Source organism: Numida meleagris, chromosome Z, assembly GCF_002078875.1.
Source record: "Numida meleagris isolate 19003 breed g44 Domestic line chromosome Z, NumMel1.0, whole genome shotgun sequence".
Taxonomy (NCBI): domain Eukaryota; kingdom Metazoa; phylum Chordata; class Aves; order Galliformes; family Numididae; genus Numida; species Numida meleagris.
Genome location: NC_034438.1, coordinates 10937286 through 10958348, shown reverse-complemented (window position 1 = coordinate 10958348; position 21063 = coordinate 10937286). Strand labels below are relative to the sequence as shown.

The window sequence follows — 21063 nt, the reverse complement described above, 5'->3', positions numbered from 1 at the left end:
GGTGAGCTATGATGGTAGAACTCAGTCTGCAGTAAACAGGATGTAATTATCTAGTTTAAACATGAAGTGATGGGAATGAATTGGGAATTCTGAGTAGCTCATATTTAAAAGGGATGTTCATAGATTTCATGTATTACCACAACATGTTCTAGGAGAACCATTCACTTCAGATCCTGATTGTGGTGAAATAACAATTATGATGAGTATAATATTTTATTTGTAACTTGTTTTTAGTATTATTTTTCATATATTTAACATTAATATAAATGTATATTATTATCTTCATTCTTACGTATTATTGTGAGGACTTATGAAACTGGGGTTCTTCTAGAGTGAGTGTAAACATAAACTACCATGTTTTTACATCTTGTTAAAAATGAACTAACCCGGAGGACACTTGCATTCTTTTCTGTTAAATGGTATCTTCTCCTCTTTCTCATTCCTTCTTCTATTGTAGAAAGCCTTTTGTTTGCTTAGCTTTGCATTTACTTTTATTCTGCCCAATACGTGCTCGTTTCCAGGACTGAACTTGAAATCCTTGGGGTTTTTTTTGTTTTTTTTTTGTTTTTTTTTTTTTGTAATTAGTCATTTTTTTAAATAATTTCTAAAAATTCAGTTTCTCACATTAGTCATTATTCTCTCTTAAGCATTTATAATTTTTCCTTACTGTGTTTTTCTTCTGATCTTTTTGAGGTGATAATGAAAATTAAGTTTCTTTCCTAACCATTGATTTTGTTTATCTGATGCACATATAAAATATAGGATGCAAGAAATTTGTGTTTGCATTAGTCATTTGTTTCAGTATTTCTGAGTAACTTTGTGGCTTTCCGTAGATATGTTTTGACTATTTATTTGACTATTTACATGAGCAGTCTGTCAAAATGTAGTTGTATTTCTTACAAAAAAGAATCACTCTCATGAGCTTTCTCTTTTGCTGTTCACCACTGAGGCTTAAAATGATTAATTAATGCTGTTTTGTTATGTACTATTTTACAAATTATTGCTGTACTATTCTAACATTTAGAATGTTCTGTAACAGTGATTTCACAGAGCAATGACAATGCAGGCCTCTCAGTCTTTACTCAAAGGATTTTTTTAGACAACCTGTCACTTTCTAAAAACGACTTAGCTTCTCTTCACTGTCTTATGCCTGCAATATTTGCAGCTCATCTGGTTCAATCACCTGTGTAAATAATAATTTTCTCAGAATTGAAATTAGAAAATTCTTAATTGCTAATAATTTTGCACAGGCAATACTCTATCCAAATTGTTTTCATGAGCTTCAGAAAGTTTTTATTAAATCAGTGACTTTTTCTAACTCATAAAACATTAGGAGACTAAAGCATAAACAGCTTTCACCAGATGCTGTCAATTAGCTGCAGTTATTTTACTAGGTCTATTATATTCTGCATGTAATTGAACTCGACTAGTATTACAAGAAATCAATACTGTCTCTTTTACTGCATTCTTTCAAAGATCCAAAGTTTCATTCTTGTTTGTTTATTTAATAAACAGTATGTAGGAAATAAGTCAGATTATTTATTTTATGCTTTCTTCTGAAATCAATTGAATTAATATTTTTTCTAACTTCCCATGGCTAAATTGATAAATACAGTCTAGCCAGCTGGAAAACACTATTTATTGTATATTAGTTCTTTATTATTTCTCCACCTTGTCCCTCAAGAAAAGACAAAAGTCCTTCAACATTCTTTAAAATTTCTTATCTTTAGTTCTGGAAGGTCACTGTCATGGGAGGCTGTGTTCATAGTTGTGCTAGACAGATCTTTTCTGTCATGTAATCTTGCACACTTATTTGAAAGGAAATTTTGAAAAAATTAACTGAATTCAATTGGAATACCATTCTATGAGTGGAGTGATGTATTCTTGGTGACCCATGTTGCTAAGAAACAAACGACTGTGTTCTCAACTGATTAAGTCTTTCTTTCTCTTCTAAGTGTTTTTACTACAAGGCACAACCCAGTGTCTTATTCAGGCTCGAACATTTCAAACCCATTAACTATGAGGTCAAGCAGCTATCTCCTTCACTTACTGAAGTCTTGTTCCATTTGAACTAAAATGACTTAGACACCTCTCCATGAATATCTAGTATGTAGTTCCAGTTCAGCAGAGGAAAAAACCAAAACTTTGTTTCTCCAGACCTCTATCCCTATCCAGTTTCTTGTCTTGATACTGGTAGAGAACACTGCAAATAGCATCTGTCACACACAACTATACCCTGGATATCATCTTCAGTCCTTTTTTGTTTCAATCATTAGCACTGAATTTACCAGTGCAGGGTGGGTTATAGCATTCTATGAAATTTGCCAGTGCACGCAACAAAAGATTTGTAACAGCTTGTTTATTTTTATATTAGCTGTGGAAAGATAGCTGAAAATCTGCCAATACAAAGTTTTACTGTCAGCATTATGTCAACTAATTTAAAACAATAAAGTCATTTTATACAGTACCTATTCTATGCATCGGTGGTGCTACAAAACTTTTGTCTAAGAGGGGAGTTTACCTGGCCAGATTCATTGTATCAATTTTTTCTTATACTTTGAAGTGCATTTCTGAAACATTTTTATTCAGCTACAGAACTGATACGTTAGTTTTCTCTTGCTTTACTGTTTATCTTAATTATTGTAAAGTCGTTTTTCTGAAGTTTGAAAAATGTAGCTGTGTTTCATATTTCTGCACTGTGTAATTTGTCGCTACCTCACTTCTGTATACGTCTTTAAACTGGTTCTGAAACTTTTCACTTCAAGCACCTTAACTTTTGGCGACCCTGCACACAGCAGGGGGGTTGAAACTAGATGATCTTTGAGGTCCTTTTCAACCCAGGTGTCATGGTTTTGTGATTTTTTGTTGTTGGTATTCCACATCATAACATTATGTAAAGCACTGGCAGTTAAAGAGTTAATGTTCTGGTTCTGTGGACTGCCGTTTCTGGGTGCTCGGTTGTTGGAGCGGGTGGGGAGGAGCTGCATTCCCCAAGTCTTTGCGCCTGGAGGGGGTTTGCGAAGCTGCCTCTCAGCGGTGGGGTTCCTTTCTTTGTTCTCTGCGGAGAACCACGTGGTGCCCCTGCAGCTTACAGAATGAGGGCTCAGCTTTGGACTCTCTCACTTTCTTTGATTTGTTGGCCTAAGTTCCGATATCATATTTAGTAAATTAATGTTCCTCCTCAGATTGTTGCTTCTGTTTTGTTTTAGACCCCTCTACTATTCCCCTACTCTTCCCCTTTTTTTTTTTTTTCCCAGGATGTAGGTCTGCAGGTCCCCTGCCTTGTTAGTCATGGGACCGGTCTGGGCTGGCCTGTAAACTGCTGACATTTTTTTTCTTTCTTTCTTTCTTTTCCGGGCCAGTGGATCTGTGGGCCTGCTGTCTCCCTGTCACGGACACAGATCCAGAGATAACTCTGTGACACCAGGCCATTCTATGATTCTGTTGTTGGAAATATCCAAATAATTGATCAGGATGGTATCTCTGGTAAAAGCAGATTTTATTTGCAACACCTGCCTGTTGCGTCCCAACCTATCCACAGAGTGAGGCAGTTTGGCCTTGTGTGGAGGCCCTGGTTTCTTTGATGTTTGACAAGTCTGCTTTTCTTTTGCTGAGGGTCTCTTATCCAAACAGAACAGCCTTACAGCATGCTTTCTAGCCCATAATACTATTCCCAAACTATTCACAACTATTACAGTTTTACAAGTCAGACATAATCACATAATTCAACAACTATATTTCTAAAATATGTTACTGAAATATATGGTATTTCTACTTTTTCAAATGAGCTGTTTCTAAGGGCAAGTTACAAAATACATTGTGCTCTGCTTCTTTAGATCAGTTCCCCTTTTTCGATATCTAATGCAGAAACAACATTCAATTCCTACACTGTGATTCTAACTTCTCCATCTCCACCTCCTTCCCACTTTCCTTTTCTATCATGGAATCACAGAATGGCGTGGGTTAGAAGGGACTTTAAAGATAATCCAGTTCCAATTCCCCTGCTGTGAGCAGGATTGCCTCCCACCAGCTCAGGCTGCCCAGGGCCCATCCAACCCAGCCTTGAGCAGCTCCAGGGATGGGGCACCACAGCCCTCTGGGCAGCAGTGCCAGGGCCTCACCCCCTCTGAGTAAAGAATTTCGTACTAACATCTCATGTAAATCTCCTCTTTTTAAGTTTAAAGGATTTCCCCTTGTCCTATCACTATCAGACCATGTAAAAAGTCTTTCTCCCTCCTGTTTGTAAACTCCCTTTAAGTACAGAAAGGGCACAATTAGGTTTCCCTGGAGCTTTCTCCATGCAAAGCAAGCCCAGGTCCCACAGCATTTCTCCAACCGTTTGATCATCTTCGTGGCTCTTCTCTGGACCCACACCAACAGCTACTCATCCTTCTTGTGCTGAGCGCCCCAGACCTGGACACACTACTCCAGACTGGGCCTCGTGAGGGCAGAGGGGGACAGTCCCCTTCCTTTCCCTGATGCCACTCCTCTGTTCATGCAGCCCGGGGTACTGTTGGCCTTCTGGGCTGCAAGCACACACTGCTGGCTCATGTCCAGCTTTTTATCCACCAGAAAGGCTATTGAATGGCCAGCTCCTCCTTATTTACCCATCATTGACCCATTACGTCAGTAACTATTGCCCACTTGTTAAATTTTCAAATTTTCTTTTTGTCTTTTCCTCTTGATGACAATTTACATAAGCATTCAGCAATCCCTTATATTCCATCACTTCGTATGCTACTTTGCTATTCTAGTTACAGAGAATTCATTATGGTTAAATGGATGGTTATGGAACAGATAATCTCGCGAGCCATCATGGAGCAATTAAAGGTCAACCATGGGATAAGACCCAGTCAGCATGCGTTTATGAATGGTAGATCCTGTTTGACAAACCTGATTTCATTCTATGACAAGGTTACCCGCTTAGTGGATGAAGGTAAGGCTGTTGATGTGGTCTGTCTGGACTTCAGTAAAGCCTTTGACACTGTCCCCCACAGCATCCAAACTGTATGAGTTTCAATAGGGCCAAGTGTCAGGTTCTGCACTTCAGTCACGACAACCCCAGGCATCCCTACAGGCTTGGGGAGAAGCTTGGAAAGCTGCCTGACAGAAAGGAACCTTGGTGTGCTGATGGACAGTTGGCTGAATATGAGCCAGCGGTGTGCCCAGGTGGCCAAGAAGGCCAATGGCATCCTGGCTTGGATCAGGAATGATGTGGTGAGCAGGACTAGGGAAGTCATCCTGCCCCTGTACTCGGCATTGATGAGGCCCCACCTCAAGTACTGTGTTCAGTTTTGGTCGCCTCAGTACAGAAAGAACACTGAGGTGCTGGAGCAGGTCCAAAGAAGGGCAACAAGGCTTGTGAAGGCCTTGGGGAATATGCCCTGTGAGGAGAGACTAAAGGAACTGGGGCTGTTTAGTCTGGGGAAGAGGAGACTGAGGGGAGGCCTCATTGCTCTCTTCAAATACCTGAAAGGTGATTGCAGCGAGTGCGGGGTTGGTCTCTTCTCACTGGTGACAGGTGACAGGACAAGGAGAAATGGCCTCAAGTTGCGCCTGGGGAGGTTTAGGTTGGATCTCAGGAAAAACTTCTTTACAGAAAGGGCTGTTAAGCACTGGAACAGGCTCCCCAGAGAGGTGGTTGAGTCACCATCTCTGAATGTGTTTAAGAACCGTTTGAATGTGGTGCTCGGGGACATGATTTAGCGGTGGGTTGTTAGAGTTAGGGTAGTATGGTTAGGTTGTGGTTGGACTTGATGATCTTGAAGGTCTTTTCCAATCTGAGCAATTCTATGATTCTCTGATTCTATGAAATCAAGGTTTTTCTGAGATCACTGCCTGTAATACTGACCACCAGCATTTTTGTTTCCCAATTCCCTGCCTATCTTCATCCATTTCTGGTCTTTTACCACAGATTTTCTCTTGAGGTGTATGAAACTAGAATTTTAATCCCAATTTCTACATCTAACCATTCAGAAAAAAATCGTATACCTAGAGAAGAGCTAAATTTTAGTCAGCAAAAACTCATAGAGGATTACAAATTATGGCTTGCAACGTATTGAAGTTATGAGTTAGTATAGGTATACTCATCACACATTGACCATACCTTTCCATGCCATTCTTAAATTTCATCTATTTTGTTTACCACTCCCAGCCATATATTTTCAAGTAGTACAAATAGCTTCATAGATCAGCTGTCATACAATCCCATCTACCTTTTGCTTGTCTCTCAGTTACTCTGGAATATTTTTAGGATAAATATCATAGACTGAGCAGTTCTGTTGATTTGTAATAGCAGTAGTGTTCCTCAGAAGAAGACGGGAAAAAATAATCCTGTGAAATCTTCATGTTCCAGGCTATCATCTCAGAATTCTTAGCTTGTTTTACTAGAGATGATTAAGGTGATAAATTATTACTAAATTAGACCTATGGCTTCTGAAATAATGGAGCATTTCTGGCTTCTACTTCTGCAATCGTGCATTTATGGCTTTAAATTTTTAGTTTATTTCTCAATTTCAAATTCCTTCAGACTCCTTTTTTTGAGGTTTCTGGAAGGAATCCACTGTTAGCGTTGTTTCCATTGCCAGAAGAGGCTAGATTTTATATTAGTTCTACATTCACTAGAGGTTGGCTAATTCTGCTATTCACAGTGATAAGGCGTTACTTTATTGACAGGCAGTTGCTGGATCATGACAACATCCCATACTCTAAGGTCAGAAAGGTTTTGCCACATGCAATCTCACCACCTTGTTTGCACATATGTTAGTAAATTTCACAGTGCCAGGGAATTTCTCCCCCTTCACTGGAAGTCAGTTGTCTTTGCTGTTTCCTTCCATATGAAGGAAAATAGTTTTTTCAAGGACATTGCTAAACATTTTCAAAGTCTGGGAGTTACTACAGATTTTGGGTTACTCTCAGATGGCAGTTTGCTTGCAGAAAAGCTGTTGTGGAAGATAATAGACTTTAATAAATAGGACTTGTTCTGCCCTATGGCAGTTAGTCTGAGTGCCAGAGAATTGTATTGCTCACAGTTAATTTATGACAACAGCTGTAACCTCCAAGTGGCAAGTTCACATGCCTTGCTAAGCTCAGAAGTCAGTAGAAGACAGTTTTTAGATGTCCTCGAATTACACTGAAATGAAGTGTGGGACTGTAGAATTTTCATGCATTTATTGTTCTTTAAAGTGGAATATGTCACCTAGAAGGTCATCCAAAAGTCTTTCAGCCCTGGAACAGTTAGTTCAATGCCTAATTTCCAGTAACGCTGAAATTCTGTGCCTTCTTTCTGTGCTGAATTTGTCTACCTTCGATCTCTAATCAGAAGACCTAATCATACTTCTGCCTTGGTAATCTGTCGCCCCACTTCCCATAGAGCTGGCAAGATTGTTTCCAGCAGTCACATGCATTTACACCTAGCAGTTTCAGCTCATCTACACCTAGCAGTTTCAGCTCATCTATGAAAGTTCACAGAAAATTTAATCTGGAAGAATTTGTAGTCATGAGTAAGAGCTGCAGGAAAATTTCAAATTTATTAGGCAAAACCACAAGTTCAGCAAGGTTACTGTGTCATGTAACCAATAAGCACACTGTGAGCATTTATGAATCAGATAGCCTCTCTCTAATTAAGTGATAATAAAACAGAAAGGAAGTTCACCTGGTCTCTTTTCCTAATGCATTAGCCATTTCAGCAGAGAAAGCAGATAAATGATTTTAATACCAAGTCATTATACTGATATTGTTGGATGACAAATATCCTAATTGCATCAGCTGGAAGGATAGTTGACTATTTCAGTAAAATGTGAGGTGAGGCTTATAAATGTGATATGATTTGCATGGCCTTGAATGGTCTTACACAATCCTAGATATGTGTAAAAACTGGAAGAATAACTCGTTGAGAGCAGCTGTGTGGAGAAAGGACTTGGGGATTCTGGTGGATAAAAATCTTGATGCAGGCCAACAGTGTGTGCTTGCAGCTCAGAAGGCCAACTGTATCCTGAGTTACAGGAAAAGAGGGGATTATTCAGTGGATAAAGAATTGGTTGGATGGTCACAGCCAGAGGGTTGTGGTCAATGGCTCCATGTCCAGGTGGAGGCCAGTGACAAGTGGTGCACTCCGGGAATCAGTCTTGGGAGTGGTGCTCTTTGGTGTCATTGTCAACAGCCTAGACAGCGGGATTGAGTGTGTACCCTCAACACGTTCACTGATGACACCAAGGTGAGTGGTGCAGTTGACAAAATAGAAGGAGGGGATGCAATCCAGAGGGACCTGAACAGTCTGGAAAAGTGAGCCCACAGCACGAGAAAGATGTGGACCTGCTGGTCCAGAAGAGGTCACAAAGGTGTTCAGAGGGCTGAAACCCTTCTACAAAGAAAAGCTGAGGGAGCTGGGCTTGTTCAGCTTGGAGAAGAGAAGGCTTCATGGAAATCTTGTTGCAGACTTCCTGTCCTCAAAAGGAGCTTATGAACAGGAGGGAGAACAACTTTTTACACAGGCAGATAGTGACAGAACAAGATTTGAAACTTAAAATAGGAGATTTAGGTTAGATGTAAGGAGGAAACTTTTTACTGAGAGTGTGGTGAGGCTGTGGCACAGGCTGCACAGAGCAGCTGTGGATGCCTCATCCCTGGAGATGTGGAAGGCCAGGTTGGATGGGGCCCTGGGCAGCCTGATCTGGCAATCAGACCACAGCAGGGAGTTGGAACCAGACAGTCATTAATGTCCCTTCCAATTTAAGTCATTCTGTCGTTCTATGTTTCTCAGCTTCAGAACTAGTTAACTGAGTATAACATATATATCAGTAACTTTTTGATGAAATATTTCATATTCTTTACAATTATCTCCCTTTTTGCAATGTTGTTTGTCATATGTCCACTTTTCAGATTATTACTGCATTTTTGTATATACATTTCTAAATTCTGTCTGCACTATTACATTTCAAGCTGATGATTAATTCTTACTTCCATATAGCATGCAAATGACATGTCTTGAATAAAAAATGCCCTTAAACTACGAGCTTGACAAGACAAGAATTGTTATGGCTCTAGACCTTCAGAAGTGTTCGTCCTGTGTGGGGAATGGCTTTGTAGGTAAGTGATAGCAAACGGTTTAATAAGAACAGAAGAAATATTACATGAGGAAGATTTTCACTGATCTTATTTATAGCCTACAATGTCTTGTAAAAAATAGCATTAAATAATAGATTTTCAGATGGGCCATACCCTAAACCTGGACATCACATGTGGCTCTGGATGCTGTGGCAACTGCAGCTGTGTTGTCAAGGAAACAGCCTTGTGCTCAGTAGGCAAAACCAATGAGGATTAAGCTAGGCTATAATATAGCTAAGCCTCTGTGACCTTATCAGGGAGCAACAAGATCTGTCTGTTCTTCACTGTGCAGGTGTCCCTCAGGAGTGAGGGAGATATGCACAGGCAAAAACATACATGCAGTAAATCTGATTTACATGTCAGACCGGGATTATTCATACAAGTGAATGTATTTCCCAGTTAGATGGATTAAAAGACTCTACCTGTGTAAGTAAAATGTTGATATAAAATAAAGCTAGATATTATGAAAGAAAGTAATGTGACATGTTTTTTTCTGTTAGCTACAAAATGAGGAAGAAATTAACTAAAGTATTATGAACTTTAGAAATCTTTTCAGTCGTTGTTATAGCTTTGTAACCAGGCTAAAATTACACAGAAGTGCACCATTATTAAAAATATTAATTTCCCAGTGTTAAGAAACATTACAGATAGAACACTGAGATGCAGAATAGTTTTCATCAGCTTGAAGCACAGTGTTCTTCTTTAGTGCTAAGAATTAATTGATGTATGTGTCACTGAAGTAAACTCACACTCCAGCATACACGTGTTATTTCATCCCAGCAGTTTGTATCTGAAAGAATCAAAGTTCAAATGGAACTACGATAAATAAATGCAAGTCAAAAATACTTAGTAGCTTTTTGCTGGGTTATGAGGGAAGTTTAGAGACAAAAAGTTTATTAAATTGCTCTCATAAGTTAATTAGTGTTTCCTTAAACTTTAGTATTTTTATTTATTTATTTTTTGTTGTTTGGAAGGAAAATACCATGTTCCACTTTAGATGAGGCTTTATAATAAGAATGAATGGACAAGGAATTGCATTTCACTTGATCTGGCAGAATTTCCAGTGTTTATTGTGCTCATCTATTTTACATTGTCACATAACATCAAATGTGATTAAATGCCTTTTTAAATTAGCTCTATATTTAAACTTTTAACCTGGATTTATTAATCATTGTATTTTTCTTGTTTCAGTATTTCTTTTGGTGTTTCATGCCTGTCTTTAAAAAAAAAAAATAGTAATGTTCATTTATCTGTAGACAATGCCAGGTGAACCTTTTTCAGCAGTGATATTGTACAGTATTTTGTACAGAACAGAGAGGGGCTGAAGCATACTGTCACAAGACATCTGATTACCATAGAGATTTTACTTTTAACATCTAATGATTTGTTTTCTTTGCTGACATATTTTCTCCCACAATGAATTTATTCTAAACCTACCCAAGCCAGTGAATTTTGTCAGGTTTTGAAGCTTCTTTTCATGTATTCCTCTTTTATTTTCAGTGAAGGCAGTGCTTCTACATTTCTTTTCTTTTTTCAAATATCTGTTTGTGTTTTCCTTCCAGAATTGCTGGTTTTACCATTTCATTTGTGATACTGAAAAATCTTCTGTCTTAAGATATTTCATGTTAGATACAGAAGTTCAGGCATTTTGCTGCATGTTTAAGGATGTTGAAAATGACTTCATTGCTTCATTTCCAAGATGGTTGCTAATGACTTAGTAAGATTTTATAGCAAAACATTAGGGAAAGAGGTGAAGCCTTGACTACTTCTGTGAGCTGAATGTGTTGTAAGTCTTGTTAAAAATGCACAACAGGAAAGTAAGTAATTTGAGTGTACTTGATTATAAACCTTTCTGAAATCAGAGTTGTTAGAGTACATGCAACAGTTAGCTTTAGAAACTGTGGATTAAGTCTTTAGAGAAAAATACCCTATGGCAAAAAGTGTTCAGAGAAACATATACTTAAACACTGAAAATGAAAGGATTAGAAAGTGTATCGTGCCTCCCAAAAAGTTTGACATTCCTATTTCTTCCTTCTTTATTCATTTTTTATTTTCAGTTTTCAAGTGGCTTTCTATCACACTGTTTCATCCTCTCATGTTTCTGCTTATTGTTATTCTGAAGATTAGAGAGCTGGATTCTTTTCCTATGATCTTCTAGACCTTTTTCCCCTCCTTGCATTTTTCCTAATTTTACACAAATACTTCTATCTGTATTCTCCTTTGGTCATTTTTCTTTGCTTTTCAATCACTTAAATCTATGTGTTATTAATTAGCCTGGCTTCTATAAGGAGTTTAATGTGAATCAAATTGATTTTTTAATCTAGAGCTAACTAGTGCAAGTGATCTTTTACTAACAGCAATAAATCGAAGCTGCTTCTTTAAACCAACTAAGTGCTCTAACTGTGTGTCAGTGATCTACTGCAACATAATCTACTATCCTGCTACTTGATCAGACAATATTCCATCCTTAACAATAGGTATAGCTGCAGCAGTCTCTCCAGCCAGGGTGTTTGTGGACAAGTAGGCAGATGGGGTTTTCCCTGCTTATGGTGTGAGTTAGACTCATCCAGGACACATCGTCCGTCTTATACATGTGCTGTGCAATCAGTGTGTTTGTGAATAACAAAGCTAAGATATTTCTGATTCTGTAGATTTGCAGCAGGCCATCAGTGCGTGTCCCAAAACCAGGTGTCCAGGTGTTCCAACTTGTATAGTATTTTCTTCCATGTGAAATGCTGAAAAATGCAATTCTCTCATTCTATTTTTAATTACTTGTGTGACTTCAGTCCATCTATTCTAAATGCCTTGTACCAAGGAGATGTAATTTATGTGATCAAATCAGACATGAATTGAGGAGTATTCACTGCAAACATATTAACATGAAATCAGATTAATTATGCTTTCTCAGTGACAAGGAAATCAGGAGTAGACCTAGAGTAGTTTACTTAGGCCTAATTTTTCTTCATCTTTTATCTTACATAGTTATTTACAGTACAGAAGAAGAGAATAATAGTTTTACTAAATTGCACTGTTCACATTTGACATATACTGTACATCAACGTAAAGACTCCATTAAAAGCAGAAGACCTCAAGTGTCGCAGCTGCTATTGCCAAAGGGTTAAACAGAAAACTGCAGTGTTAGCAGTGAATAAAAGAGTGTAATATGTGCAAGTGAACTGAATTTCTACCTGTATTTTTCTCTGACCCCTTTGAATGTGAATGAAAATCATACCAATCCCCTTAGGTTATGGTGAATTAATTCCATTGTTATGAGTTTCTATGTTTATAGGAATAAACTGTGTATTGTATTATTTTTGTACTATATTGCAATATTTTGAAGTTGGTGCACTGTTGATAAAGTACATATTACTAAACTGCACTTCAGATGTTTGCTTGTTGTTTTTTCCCTCTGCTTTACTTTCTGACCTGACTTACACATTTAAATATAAATTTACCAGGAGAGTAGCTTAGTAGCCATAAATCACTTTATGAACAGGTTTTGATGAATGAAACATTCAAACTTAAGCACACCTTCAGGTGTTTAGGCTGCTTTTTTAAAATTATTATTTTTTTTTTATCTTATGATGAATGTTGTATACTTTTCCAGATTATTAATTGAAGCAAATGCAAAAGATGCTCATTTTCCATTCCTATTTTTATTTTAAGCATCAGATTTTCAATTTAGTGTTTTAGAAGTGATCGAACCAAGACCAGCAAATTCTTTATAGAAAAACTGAGGAATTGGGTTCAACTGATTTGCTAATGTTCTTTGATATCTGGATTTCCAGTCTACAATCTAGGTAAAAACCCAAGTACAATGAGGGATGCAGCAGCAGTAATGTTCATTTTGTTAAGAGGCCTTCAGCTTTGCTGGGAAGAACACACAGAGGATCTTTTTTTTTTTTTACCAGCTCTGTTTTTTAAGGGTATTAATGGGCACGCATCCAAGAAGATGATTACTTCAGTGCTTGTTGCTTGCAATTTATACTCAAAAACATGGTTGCTAACACAAAACTGCTTTGCTTCCTTGTGAGGTATTTAAGTCTTTTCAGACAAGAGAACATAGAAATTGCTGTACCACATCAAAGCTCTGGTTCAATTTATTTAGCCTATGATCGGAGTTGATAACATGTTCTTCATAGAAAAGGCCATAATCTGTTGCATTTACAGATCAATCAGCTTATTAAAGAAAACTTCATGCTAGCTTCTCCCAGTCGCTCCTTGTGAGGCTTGATTTCAATGCAAAGACTGTTGATTTGGATGAAGAAAATAAAGGAAAGGTAAAGGTTATTTTGCAGTGTTATTGGGTAAAGGAGAACAGTAAGTAAACCAATAGAAGAAGACGAAAGACAGAAGGACCAAGAGAATGCCAATGGCACAAACAGCTAAATAGTCAATATTAGGCGGATACTGCCTGAACAGGAATGCTAAAATGGGATAAAATTCAGGACATTGTTTTAGAGCTGCATCAGACCCTGATAATAAACAACACGACCAGATTGGGATAAAAGTTTTTGTTAAGTGTTTCTTTTTGCCAATTCTAAATTTTCAGCTTTTCAGTTTCTGAGTAATAGTAGACCAGTTTATTTTAATTGCATTGTTTGTTGTTTTATATGCCCTCATAATTATCCACTTTCTGAATTAGAGTTCAGGAGATTTTTTTTTTCCAGTTTGTATCATGTGTTTTTTCTGTATCTTTCCTTATACTTTCAGCATTATATTTGAAATTTCTGTCTGAACTTCCTTCTTTTTGTATTCTTGCTATTTTTTTTTTTTTGTCTGTGTGTGATTCTTGGAACTGAAATTGATATTGATAGTATAGCTAGCTATGCCTTTGATTTCTGTAGTCCATCTGACCACTGATAATATTCTCTTACATTCTAATTCTTACGCGTTGCTTTTGCTTAACCACTGAGCAATTTTGGATATTGAGAGGAAAGTCTACTTTCTTAATAGGTTGATTGGACTATATGTCCAGTATCTGCACAGGCAATTTATTTCCTTTCATCATTTGGGTTTGCCAGTTATCAGTAAAATTGTACTTGCTAAGGTGATTTTCCAAGAGGAAAGTGTGTCCGTGTTCTTGGATGTAGAGCAGAGCTCAAGGACAACTTGCATATCTCCTGTGCTGGAGCTTGTAGAGGTAGCAGTAGAGGTTCTTGCTGTTAGCTCAATTAGTCATTTGTTGCTCCCAGTATATTCCTTTTTGCTTGAGATAATAAGATAGCATGTTATATTTACTTCCCTTTCCATTGCAACTGAATCACTTTTTTATTATCTTTTTCAGACTCTTTCAGCTTTTAATTAAATGACAGGGTTACAAACTCCTTATCTCTCAAGGTAGAGTATTTAATGGAGGAATGTGGTGTCACAATTAGGCAGTTATTCTTTCATCCAGTGGTCCCTTTAGTGAGATGGCTGGCCTATTCTTGATTTCTTTGTGACTGTAGAGTTGCGTTTCCCCTCTTACTCAAGGAATATTAAATTTCTTACCTTGTGATATCAGGTGGTTTTTTTTTTATAGACAGCGCACTGTTTAATGGGGCACATTTGTTAACTGCAAGTTAAACATTTCCCTTGAACTCCTAGTAGTTTTCAATTTACTTACCTTTTAAGTATTCTAAAATTCTAATTATATGCATGTTTCAGCAGAATCCAGCAAAAATCATTATTTACTTGTTTTTGCTTGTGCTAGACACAAGCAATCTTACTTCTGCAGTTTTAACAAATGCTTTTCCTAAAAATCCTCCTGTATTCCTGTTTTGGCTACAACAATAATCTGACACTGGTGATGACAATTATTAAGTTATAACAAGAAATTACAAGGTTATTACATAACAAGAAATAATAGGTATGCCGTTCTTGTTTTGCTGACAATGTGAGCTCAGCATAAGCCTGTAATATAATTTAGCGTATCTATATGATTTTGCATCTTTACATTTTCTAAACAAGGTTCTTTTTAAATAGGTCACTCCACTGGCATTTTGGCACTGATTTTGCACCACACAGCAATAGGTTATTTGGGGCCTGGTGGTCCTCAGGTAGCTTCCTAATCATTTCCACTAAAAACGAGTTACTTCAGCCTGAAAGCGTTTGCCCCGAAAGCATTTGCCCTAATATGCTAGAATTAGGAATCAGCTTTGTAATCTTTAGGAGAGATCCATTTTTAGAAAGCAGATCAAGTGCTGAAGGTATGGATTTTCGCAAGTACTTCCTGGGATTTTGACTCCCTTTTACCTAAGTGCCAAAAAGAACATACTATTTACACCCAATTAAACATCACATTGCTATGCAACTTCAAGCATTAGCTGGCCTACTGGGTATTGAGAAGATATTTTAAATATCTTGCTTTGGATTTTCAACTGTTTTGAGTCAGCATAAATCACTTCTAGTAAGTGCACCTAACCTGTTCTTGGGCTTAAAAACAGACTTATAAAAAACCATGCCTATTTATGAAGGATATTTAATTGAAAAATATTATGCTTTCTCAGACATGAAAAGGGATATTTAATAAAATAATCTTCTGTTACAAATTCACTATTTGTCTTTGTATTGACTCTTTAAGAATAATTCTGTATTTTTTGTCCAAATACACTTGTGTTTATATAGTTGTCATATTTATCCCGTTCCTTTGTTCAATTACAAAATATTTCTACTTTCTAACTTTTCTAGTTCTGTCACCTGGAACAGTGTCCACTGTACAGTTATGGAGTTTGTGAGCAAAGGTAGCACTCCAGTTTTTGATCTTTACTGAGACATCCAGTAGTCATGCACGTAACTTTCTTTGTGACAGTTAATTTTGTTTCCTACCTGTATCTCATCTTAATTCTTCATTCTTGCATTCTTGTTTGTCCTTATCTCTCTTTAGTTCCTTGTGCTCTGTGATTACCTGTAAATTATTTGTGTGAACTGCCTTCTGAAAATACAGTGACAGATGTTTCAAATCTTGATATGGATGAAGAAAGGATATGCAACACTATTAAACTGATTTTAATGTACACACAATATTTAGACAATATATTTTCAGCCTGAAGCAATAGCAAAAGCAGTAGCTATGAGAGTGGTATAACTAAATCTCAGGATGCCTGTGTATCTTTTGCTTTATAATTTGTTATTTTTCTGAGATACTGCAAGAATCATTTTCATCACATTGTCTGTTTTGCTGGTATTGATGTGCATTTTTCTTTTGTTGCTGTGGCTCTTCTGCAATTTTTCTCAGGGTGAACTGGATTCATTTGCAATGTTGTCACACTGCAAATAAGTGAGAAGCAGAATTAGTACTTAGCCTGTAGTCAGGGCAAAAGAAGAGGAATACACATACACTAATGAGCTGCTTTGGACAACACTGGAATTGAGGCTGAATTTCTACACAACTAATTCAGTTACTTAGTAACTAGTAAAACTATTTAGTATTTTTCATTTAATTTTGGCATTTTTTTACAGTTAATTTTGTTATTCAGTTCTAAACCTTCCAATGTTAGATACCTTTGCAACACATTTTCCATTACCCCGATAAGAAAGCTCCTACTTTTACTGAAAATCTCTTGTTGTGCCATTGAAGTAACGCACTTCAAGGAGATAATGTCTAGAATTTCCCTTTCGATTTCTTTTTAATAAGCCACCTCATTTGAAAGTAATTTCCCTGCTTGAAATTCAATCCTGAGAGGGGTAAATTTGTTTGTGTGTTTGTCCTCATTGGGCTATTCTTTTATTGTTGATTTTTGTTATGATTTGCCCATCACTTACCAGGAATGTGATAAATGCAGTTGCAGGTTAGCTCCTTATTAATATCATTTTGATCACAGCCTGTACATTTTGGAGGACTTGCCCAAGTCACTGGATTTCCTGACTCGAGTCACTGAAATAACCCTTTTTTTTTTTTTTTTTTTTACCTCAGCAATGCACCCCTTTGCAATTTATCAGGTTTACATTATCATTTATGTCTTGTTCTCAGATTTCCTGGTCTTTCAAAGTATGTCACAGTCACTGACATCATCATTGTCCCACCTTCAGTATTACAGTATTAAAATGCCTGTGCTTGCCTACTTAGGTGTAGAATCCCTATTCTAATCCCAGTCCTGATCCTGTTTCCCTTATCAAGACAGTGAGCTCATTTATCTGATTTGAATCAGCTATTTCAGCAGCTAATACTACTCCTGTGTTGGAGATAGCAACTGTTTTTCCCATTTTCTATGCTGCACCATGGCATTCCACTTCTTTTTCTTCCATATTTTTCTGTGTTGTCTGTTATTAACCTAATTTAAAACCTTGTTCCATTCCTTCCATTTGACTTTTTTTTTTTTGCTTTCATGTGTTTTAAGACATTTGATAGTACTTTTTAATTTTCCATGCCCTTTTAAAATGACTTTATTGCTAGTTAACTAATAAACTGAATTCTTTGTTATCTACAAGGCAAATCAGGAAATATTTTCTTTTAGCTGCTTTGCTTGTATATTCAGCAGTGCAATAATAATCTGTATGATACTAATGTCCTGAAATTGAGGAGTATTTCTGAGACAAAATTACCCCTTATTTGACTGCTGTGAGATGAAAAAGAAAAGCAGACAAAAACAATTGGAGGGAAGAAGAAAGTAAAATCAGAATTACAAAGTTTGAGGAGAGAACCACAATGATATGAAGTATGAAATGTTTATAGACTGATATAAGTTTTGTAGGAGGAAGCTTCAATTTTCATCAAGTATAATAGGAACAAATTATTTTATTACTGTAATAATGAATGTGCTAAAAACAATGCACTAAGAGATGTAATTATGCAATAGATCACAAATGTTTCTACATTTTCTCTTGGTATGTTGAGTCACTGCTCTACAGCTTCAAGAAACTGAGGAGACTGAAAGAATAAGTTTCTGAATGTTAAATAATGAAAGCACTGCATAAAAACTGAGAGGCAAATGCAGGATTTTTTTTCCTAAATATTCACTGATTTCCTGCTTTTATCATCCTCTGATTTTCCATACATCATAGCAGCAGATTATTCTCTGAGAGTGTCAGACTATTTGTATGAAGCAGTCCAGTAATTTTCAGGCTCAGTCCAATTTAGCACGCTTCCAGTATTTTAGATCTGAAGTAATGATAACCGCAGTCACTAAATTGTTATTTTAAACTTGGATCATTTGGGGAAGAACACTTAGAATTCAGTCTGCTACTGGATGAGTGAAACTCACCATTTCCATTAGATTCGTGCAGAAAGCTTCCTTCTAAAGAGCATTCCTAACCTTGATTATAGCCTTCCAGAAAGTATTTTGCTTTGATTTCTTTGTTTGAGTGCGAAGGAAATGGCATTAAGAGAAGAATTTTTGCTTTTGTTTTCTGATCTGCTTCATAATAAAAGAAAAATATATACAAAGCAGCAGGCCTTCAAAGATAGAAAGAATTAACAGTGAAATCTATAAAAATTAACACAAAATTGTGTCCAATTACAGAGCAAGAACCCCTACTTTTATGAAAAATAGAATTTATGACACATATTCAATAAGTTTGTATGTCATTACCATAATTAAAAAGCCAAAATTTCTGTTCTAATGCACTAAAATTCTATTCTAATTATTTCTAAAGGCAGCAAAATTAACAGATTGCTAGTATCTTCAATTTGTCTGTCTTTCACAGAAGATTATAGCCTACAATTACTAAGGAAATTGTATTGTTGCTTTATCTTTTAAAGCTTCTAAATGCAGATTTCCTCGTAGGAAAATATTAGTTTTCTTGTCTAAAGCAAAAAAAATAGCAGAAAATTTTAAAAACAAAAACATTGTTCCAGTCATTCACTGGAATTAAAATTGTTCTCTTCTCTCTATTCCCCTCATCCCTGTTTTGTTTTCTCTTCATAGGTATATATGACCCACCTAGGCCTTATTGACACAGAAGGTTAAACTGCAAGCTGTGAGTATTTCTTTCTACACATCAGTGAGATGATTTTAAGAATTTTAAATTTTAACCCTAACCCAAACCCTAATTTTAAATGCATTAATAGTTGAAGCAATATTTAATTTATAAAAGATGTCATGGATGCTATTTTACCACAAACAGCTTAATTAGTAGTATGAAATGATTCTTTGTCAGAAAAAAAAAGCAGCTATGATTAGAGGACAAGTTTTTTTTTGTGTTTTTTTTTTTTTTTTCAGATCATAAAAGCATACTTCAGTACATTGAATACCTGATGTTAGAAATTGTTATATTTGGTTGCAGCTAGTAAATATTAGTAGACATGAACTTTTTGACTGGTTCTGCTTACTGAGCTCCTTCTCCTCCTAAGCACATCATTACTAACACTAGTCCATCTCATCTTCTAGCCTCCAAATCACAGAGAACAGGGCTGCCCTTTCACCCCCAGTAATATACATTCTATACATATTAGTTTATGAAGTAAAATTGAACAAAATATGAAAATTGCCCAAAATTATTAATAAAAGTTGGCAGCAATAAGGTTTCTTTCAATTGAAATTGAAAAGCATGTGGAGGAGATGTTATATAAATACGATGTTTTTGTTTTCTTAGAGACTTCAGTAATCATACTAAGATCCCAGTGAGCATAATCATCAATACAATAGAGTGTATGAGGAATAGTTAAATTATTGTATAAACCAATATTGCCCAGCAGTGATTTTGTTAATTTTCATTTGAAGTTCCCTTTCTGTCTTCTATGTTCTTTTAAGATTTTCACGTAAATAGTAAAAAGGTGGTTGGCCTTATACACTTTTCTCATCCACCTTCAATCACTCTTGTTAAAATAAATTCTCACCTTGTGTCTCATTCAGACTTTAGGTCCAAGTCCTAAGTTTATCAAGATGAGTTTGATATTCCCATTATTTTTGAGTTGATTTGAGAGCAGAGTGGGATCTGATGAAAAAGGGGTGGGTGTCGTACTTGGACATGAGTGAAATCTTCAGTCTCTGAAAACAGGCCCTTAACAGAGATTTGCAGTTGTCTCTGGGGCTGTTCCTGTCTCTGGATTTTTTTCTGATTTATTTTTGCTGTTTGTCTTTCATATCCCTCTTGATTGCTACTGTGACCGCAGTTCTTCTAAGTGTGGATACTAACAACAACCTGCATAGATGCCCTGTTGAAAGTCAGTGATCTGCTTCTCAGATTTGTCTCGTCCTTCAAAATGAATCTAAAACAGGTAAGATGAGTCACAGTCTTTAATAGTCTGTTTCTGTTCATTGACTATATGGGAATACCTATGCAGCTCAGATACAAAGTCAGGTATAGGCATGTGGTTAAAGTGAGGTGAGTACTGATTTGTCATTCTGAAAGTATTGTCTCTTGCACACAATCTATTCAAAGTTCATCATGGTTAAACTCATTAAAGAGGGAACATTACTTCCTTGTTCCCAGATGGGCAAGTTACAATGACCTTTCCAACTTGTATTTTACTTTACAGAGCTGAATGTTCTTCTGACCTCTAATTACCTGTAGTACTTTCATGACTACTTCTTCCAACTACAGGATTTGCTAAATATTCATACTCTCATTTTTATGTTTATTGAGCAGAAATTCTTTACCCTTCTTTTCTCTTTCCCAGTAGATACTTATACATCCTGAAACTTTGATACAGATCACAGATTAAATAAATGAATGGTGTACTTCCTCTTGAAAATATGCTATGCAAGACATGGATACCTGAAGTGGTTGTAGGCACATTAACAAATTTCCAGGGCAGAATAGGAACTCCCTATCCTATTTCTCTTTTAGCCACATATGTCTGTTGCTTACCTTGCACCATATGGCATTTATTTGATCACAGGAGCATGGCTAACTCACTAAAATGTCAGGAAAGTAACTTGGGAGAAACAGAAGCTATTTGCTTCATTAAATATTTAATCTTGAGATCACATTTATGCTGTATCCTAGACAGTGAGGCAGGGTAGGGAAACTGTTATTGAGGATGGGAAGGAAGGAACTGAATCAAAAGCAAAAGAGAGAGAGAAAAAGTGAGGA

The 21063-nt window shown here is 36.5% G+C and overlaps 1 protein-coding gene across 23 annotated transcripts in view; it reads left to right on the top strand.

Annotated features, from left to right (window-relative positions):
- The window catches only part of PRLR (prolactin receptor), a 203920-nt gene that overhangs the window by 37139 nt on the left and 145718 nt on the right, over positions 1 to 21063 (top strand). For 21 of the 23 annotated variants that reach the window (XM_021379337.1, XM_021379338.1, XM_021379340.1 and 18 more), the window contains 2 exons: positions 18954 to 19005; positions 20141 to 20245. The gene's annotated coding sequence lies outside the window, so the exon portion shown is untranslated. Of the gene's footprint in view, positions 1 to 8968; positions 9088 to 15777; positions 15831 to 18953; positions 19006 to 20140; positions 20246 to 21063 lie in introns of all 23 variants that reach the window. The other 2 variants (XM_021379328.1, XM_021379331.1) reach the window with 2 other exon arrangements.